This window comes from Portunus trituberculatus, chromosome 46 (assembly GCF_017591435.1).
Source record: "Portunus trituberculatus isolate SZX2019 chromosome 46, ASM1759143v1, whole genome shotgun sequence".
Taxonomy (NCBI): domain Eukaryota; kingdom Metazoa; phylum Arthropoda; class Malacostraca; order Decapoda; family Portunidae; genus Portunus; species Portunus trituberculatus.
Genome location: NC_059300.1, coordinates 12,363,128 through 12,370,627, shown reverse-complemented (window position 1 = coordinate 12,370,627; position 7,500 = coordinate 12,363,128).

Sequence of the window (7,500 nt, the reverse complement as noted above, 5' to 3'; positions counted from 1 at the left end):
TCATACGAGGACTAAAAAAGCACCACCAGAAGGAGGAGGAGGAGGAGGAGGAGGAGGAAGAGGAGGAGGAGGAGGAGGAGGAAGAGAAGGAGGAGGGTGTGAAGAGATTGATGAAGGTAGCGTCAGAAGCACCTCAGCGAAAGACCTTCTCTCCACTGTTTGTAAATAAGCATTCACTCCGAACCTTGGCTTGCCCTTTGAGGAGTTAGAGAGAGAGACAACGCGTGCAATGTGACTCTGTGCTTGTGACGGGCCTGCTCCCTACGCGGCGCCAAGGTCAAGGCTGTGTTACGTATGAGCTCTGAGGGGGGGAGATACACGTAAGCAGGCCCCATACGTAACCTTGATTTGTGTAGGCCTATCGGTGTGTAAATATCCGTTTTTGTGTTACTGTCACGTGGTTGGTAGGCTGGGAAATACTGTTTAATGTTGCTGTTGTCGTTGCTGTTGTTGTTGTTGTTTGAGTCTTTCTGTCTGTTTAAGTTTATTTTGAGTGTGTGTGTGTGTGTGTGTGTGTGTGTGTGTGTGTGTGTGTGTGTGTGTGTGTGTGTGTGTGTGTAATTCAGATCGCCTGTTGAACTGTGCACGGGTTTAATCACTTACGGGGACCCGACATCAGAAGTCATCTGGCGCCACTCTACCTCATGCACGCCAGAGAACACTAAGGCTGCTTACTGGCTGGTGGTAGTGGTGGTAGTAGTGGTGGTAGTGGTGATAGTGGTGGTGGTGGTGGTGGCAGTAAAGCAGGATGAGTATCACGTCATCTCATCTCCCTCATTAATTAGCATCATTAAATCAATTCCACAAGGCTACACAAGGCTAACCAGATGCGAAATGCTGTGAAATCACCAAGCACTCACTTACTCTCTCACTCACTCACTCACTCACTCACTCACTCACTCACTCATCAACACAGGACATCAGACACTGAAGGCTGAGAGCATCCCGGTGTTGGCTGGAGGTGCTGTCTTTGATGTGAGGTCCTCCCGGCATCTTTCGACCACTTCCTCATAACCTCGATGGAATTTTCCTTCAATAAACACTCCATAATTAGTTTTGAGCGATTCGTGTTGAGGTCTAGAGTGACGTGATTATATAAACAATCATATTCCCTTGCATCTCCCTCTCCCTCTGTGCTTCCTCCAGCCCCGCCTCCCCATCACATTCCCTCGTGTTTTCCTTATCACATTTTAATTCCTTTGGTACCACGACGCGTTTCCATATTTATTGTGCTTACTATTTTGTGATTTTGTACAGCTTCAGAAACTCATGTCGGGTACTGAAATACTGAAGACTTTGGCTATTAATCTTCTGACCTCCATAGACCCTTTCTAATGCAAATAAAATGGTCTAACCGTACGCAAATCTTATGGTAAAAATGTGTCCCAGTATTGAAGAGGTTAATTCCTTTCAGCACCAGGACGCGTTTTCGTATTTATTGAGCTTAATATTTGTTGATTTTGTACAGCTTACGAAACTCATGTCGGGTACTGAAATAGTGAAGACTGTGGCCATTAATCTTCTGACCTCCATAGACCCTTCCTAATGTCAATACACCCGTCTAATCATACATAAAAACTCTTGATAAAAATGCGCCCCAGTACATAGCTTCACATTCCCTTTCCTTCCCTTCCCTTCCCTTCCCTTACTATATGAACACCACCGCACATCAATAACCACCATCCTCCCTCCTCTCTTTTCACTTACCCTTACTGCTTATTTGGGCTTATTTTCCTTGATTATCTTCCCACTACGTCCTTCCGGGCTCTCCATGCACCACTCTCTAACATTCCCTTATACCTCCTTCCATATTTTCTTTTCCCTAGCAGCGTTTATTTACATTCGTCCACCCCACAGAGAGATTTCTTCGTGGTATGAGTCCTTAACGATGTAAGTCGCGTCATTTACCATGAAACGAAATTCCCGACACGTAATTTCAGTCCTAGATTGAAAATAAGCCCTGAGGTGATGTCGTCCCCCATTTCTTCGCCATCCCTGTGGAGGGTAAAAACACCAACTTCAGGGGTCACGTGGGTCAGAGGAGGAGGAGGAGGAGGAGGAGGAGGAGGAGGAGGAGGAGGAGGAGGAGGAGGAGGAGGAGGAGGAGGAGGAGGACGACGACGAGGAAGAGGAGAAGGAGGAAGAGGAGGAAGAGGAGGAGGAGGAAGAGGAGGTACGGCAGGTTTGAGAGACAGGAGAGAATGCGCCAGTAAAAGATGGAAGAGAATGGAAATGGAAAAAATAAGAGATGAAAGAAGAGAAGAGAGGGATGGAAACTGAGAAGAAAGAGAAGGCAGCTGAGAAGGGAAAGAAGGAAGATAAAAAAGAGAGAAAGGAGATGAGACGAAGGGGAGAAAAAGAGAGAAAAGACGAAGAGAAACAAGAAACAAGAAGACAAGAAGTGAAAAAAGAAATGAAAAATGAAACAAAAGCCGTCACACGAAGATCAAGGGTAAGGGAACAGAATTTTACTATGCTAGTCTGCTCCTCTTCGTGTCCTATTAACCCCTTCAGTACCATGACGCGTTTCCATATTCACTCTGCTTACTATTTGGTGATTTTATACAGCTTCAGAAAATTATTTGGCGGATTAAAATAGTGAAGTCTGTGGCCATCGATCTTCTGACCTCAATAGACCCTTCCTCGTGTCAATAAAATGGTCTAATCGTACACAAATCTCAAGGTAAAATTGTGTCCCAGTATTGAAAAGGTTATCTGTTATATTCCATGGAGTGAAAAAAATATATATCCTACTGCTATGGGAACACTGGATATCCTTCGCTATTCTCTCTCTCTCTCTCTCTCTCTCTCTCTCTCTCTCTCTCTCTCTCTCTCTCTCTCTCTCTCTCAATTCTATTTACATTAGGAAGGGTCTATAGAGTTCAGAAGATTAATGACTAGAGCCTTCACTATTTCAATCACCCACATAAATTTCTAAAGGTGTACAAAATCATCAAATAGTAAGCAGAATGAATATGAAAACGCGTCATGCTACTGAGGGAGTTGAGATGAGAGAGAAAACAATAATGACAAGAAGCAGACCACAAATCTTACTAATGTACTAATTCTCCCCTCCACAACCCCGGTACCATTTCTCAGGCAGTTTGAAGGAGAAGCAGGGAGGGAGAAAGACCTACGAGTAATAGCAGGAGAACCAGAACACTGAACTTCCTGCTATCTTTATCTTAAGCCGCGAGTCAGCTGGTGATAGCGATAAGACTACTTACCCTTTACATCAGTCACTGGCGGGGTGAAGGAAAGCTGGGTCACGCCGATCTCATGAAAACAACGAAAATACAAGAAGTAGGAAAATATTGTAGGCACTGAAGAGACGTATCGAATCGGACCACCATAGAAAATGAAAATGAGTGAAGGAAAAGGAATAAGGAATGAAATAAGGAGAAAGTTAACCAGGCTGTGAGTTTATTATGTATTTCGTTCATATTCCCTTCCCGTTATTCTTTTCTTCTTTGTGATCATGGAGGGACAGACGCTAATGGCAGCAGCGAAGGAGATTTAGAAGAGATAAGAGAGAGAAAAAAAAACTAGAAAGGGTAGAGGACTCACGTAGGAAATGAATTTGTATTTGAGAGAGAGAGAGAGAGAGAGAGAGAGAGAGAGAGAGAGAGAGAGAGAGAGAGTTAAAGATAATACCTAGATTATAAATCATACTAGTCACTGCCAATTAGTCACTGGAAATTCGATCGACTGTGAACTTTTCAACAACACACAATGAACAAGTAGATAAATGGACTGATAAACACACGAATAGACTGACAAATAACGATATAAAAAAAAAAGAAACACGAGAACACATCAAGTAAAATTCCACAAAAACACACACGTATCCATCCACTTCACCCTCCATACGTGCTGACAGTCCATATCTTCCTCTCCAGCTGATCCACATGACTCAAGCAAAAAAAAAAAAAAAAAGTGACAACATCAACACAGGAACTCCAAAGTTGAACCCGTCGCGCCGAACACCCCACAAACAAACTCACCTTTCCACCTCACCATTCACACGTGTCGGGGGGCGAAAATATTCCATTCAAGTGCTCGGTGACTCACTTTCCCCAAACAGGCAGTAAAAATTGGCAGTGTAGTGAGAGAAGGATAAAGCGTGGAGGTGAAGTTTGACAGTGGTATGAGCAGAGTCAGAGAAGCAAAGGGGCGGTGCAGCGAAGTGACGGAAGGCAGGGAGAAAGCAAAGGTGCAATCTATTGTTAGTCCACACGGCGTCAACTTGAAAGTGTCAGTACGCCTCGCTTGTTATTTGGTTGAGACAGGTAAAGAGACGGATAAACAGACAGACAGACACACACACACACACACACACACACACACACACACACACACACACACACACACACACACACACACACACACACACACGGTGAGAGAGAGAGAGAGAGAGAGAGAGAGAGAGAGAGAGAGAGAGAGAGAGAGAGAGAGAGAGAGAGAGAGAGAGAGAGAGAGAGAGAGAGAGAGAGAGAGAGAGAGAGAGACAGACAGACAGACAGACAGACAGACAGAGAGAGAGAGAGAGAGAGAGAGAGAGAGAGAGAGAGAGAGAGAGAGAGAGAGAGAGAGAGAGAGAGGTCTAGATTCACACTCTGTACTGTAAATCAATTGTTAAATGTAATTATGAAGAGAGAGAGAGAGAGAGAGAGAGAGAGAGAGAGAGAGAGGTCTAGATTCACACTCTGTACTTTAAATCAATTGTTAAATGTAATTATGAAGTTTAAATAAAAAGAGAGAGAGAGAGAGAGAGAGTGTGTGTGTGTGTGTGTGTGTGTGTGTGTGTGTGTGTGTGTGTGTGTGTGTTTCTGTTTATTCCTGCAGTGGAGCAGTGTGAGGCCAGACAGTGATATTTCCCGTCGACTCGCTTTACATGTTCACCTTTTCTTTTTTATCCCTTTCTTTTTATATTTCTTTCTTTTTCTGTGCACCTTTTGACATTTCACTTCACGCTTGCAGATAATAGAGGGAAAAAAAAACCGTAACAAGTTGTCTGCCTTGATGGATTGCTCGCCACTCACAGCACAAACAGTAGCACGGTTCCGATGTCCGCCACGCATGATATTAACTCGTATTTGCAAACTTTTCTGTGCTTCACCTCCACTATTTCAAAAGGCTTTATTGAAACTTCCACGAGTTTTTTTTACGGTTACAGAAGCATATTGACAACATTTCTACATTATCAACTGGAGAAAACACTATTGAAAACACCGCTAATCATCTATGTGGCCTTGGAAAATGGTCGTGGTTAGAAAGCAAAGCGTTTCTGAATACGGGCCATACCAGAGCGGAGGAATCAGGAAGGTAACAGGAATTATATAACAGACAAAAATGAATATCATAACAAACGATAGCGAAAAGCTGAGAGTTTTTTTTCATTTTACCCTAAAGGTACACACATGGGGAGCGTTCCTGTGGCGCGGAGGTAAACAAGTGAGCTCGTAAAAGGTTTAGAAAGATAACTTATTTGTGCTCCTCACGATAGGTAAAGGATGGATCCAACTTCCATTTCTCTGTGGTCTAGTATAGAGACCAAAAATTCTCCTTCTTCCCACCAGAGTATGTTGTTCCCAGGTATCGCAGTGCAGATGGAGTATATGGCTTATTAGCGAAGCCAGCAGGGAAGCCATATGCCTCGGGTTCCCAATTACCTGCGACCTCGTAATACCCTGACTTGGGACTACCTGAATCTTGCTCTCTGTGCCGCTTCTACCTGACTCCCATGAAACGGACACCTGGAGAGCGGACGCGTAACACCACCCTGGAAACGAAGCCGGTATTTCAGAGAGGACTGTTTTTTTTTTTTTTTTATGTAAGAGGGAAAAACTGGCCAAGGGTAACATAAAATAAGAAAAAAAAAAGGTCCACTTAGTTGCCACTCCCCTTACAGGTTCGAAGGATTTAGCCGAAATGAAGGGGTAAATGTCTTAAAAACCTCCCTCTTAAATGGAGTCAAGTCATAGGAAATTGGAAATACAGAAGAAGGTAAGAAGTTCCAGCCATTACCGTGCTATGTTGTTAAAAGGGATACTGAGCGTCCATAGTCTGTTCTCACGTGATTCTAAATGTTTTTCTTTTGTTGATGATATTAATAGCAATTGTTTTCTAACGTTACATGTTAAAATGACGACATGAAGTAAATGAAACAATAGAATAGGTTGAAAAGAAACTGAAGTAACATTCCGGAAAAGTATAAAGAGTAAAGGCAAAATAAATGAACACATATAAAAATTAGCGAAAAGTGTAGACTGTGCATTTTGTCGTGGTGGTAGCCTCGAGCATGGCCGGCTTGCACACTCTTCAGTTATGTCATTTGAAAGGCAAGCATCTATTTGTCTATCTATCTATCTATCTATCTATCTATCTATCTATCTATCTTATCTATCTATCTATCTATCTATCTATCTACCTATCTATCTATCTATCTACCTATCTATCTATACAAAAAAGTGCTGGGAACACTGTCTGTTATGTAATTTGAAAGGCAAGCATCTTTTTATCTATCTATCTATCTATCTATCTATCTACCTATCTATCTATCAATCTATCTATTTATCTATATACATATTTATCTATCTACCTATCTATTTATCAATACAAAAAAAGTGCTGGAAACAAAGGAAAACTGTAAACCTGCGAATTTAGACATTGTGTTTGTTTGGGTTTCTAGGAAATCTATATTTGAAGAGAAGGCGCGGCACCCACCACCTTGGGGCACCTAGCACCTAGCACCTAGTCACTCAAGCGGAGCCATGTGGCGGCCGGCGTGGCGGTGGAGAGTGGCGGTACATGCCCTGGTGTATGAGGGTGACAAATATTGATCGAGATAAAGTGCAGCCTTCATAATCTTATCCATTAGCTTCCCTCGATAGTGAGCACGTGGATGGGGGAAAGGTAGAAAGGAGTGCCTATAGAAGTCTTAGTGAACTGAGAGGTATGAAGGACACACCACGAGTTTATCAGGTTGTAATCTCTGTTGTAAAGCTCTCCTTCCTGTGATTCAACTCGTGACGTCAGTAATCAACCGCCACGACGCCAACCACTCAAACTGCATGGATTTTCAGGATAAAGATTTGCTGTTTGACATAATGTTTGATACAGAACAAGCCAAGAAATCAAGATATGTCACCACCAGCATACAAAAATAGGTGATATTCTTGGGCTCATGAGAAGGCGAGATTAATTAGCTGTCGTATGCAGGATTATATTGTCTTCGATAGAAAACACATTCACGGGAAAACCTTGAGGAAAATGTAAAAAAATTACATTAACCCCTTCAGTACCAGGACACGTTTACATATTTATTCTCCTTACGATTTGGTAATTTTATGCAGCTTTAGAAACTCATGTGGAGATTAAAATAGTGAAGACTCTGGCCATTAATCTTCTGACCTCCATAAACCCTTCTTGATGTAAATAAAATCGTCTAATCATACCCAAAACTCAAGGTAAAAATCCGTCTCAGTACTGAAAGGGTTA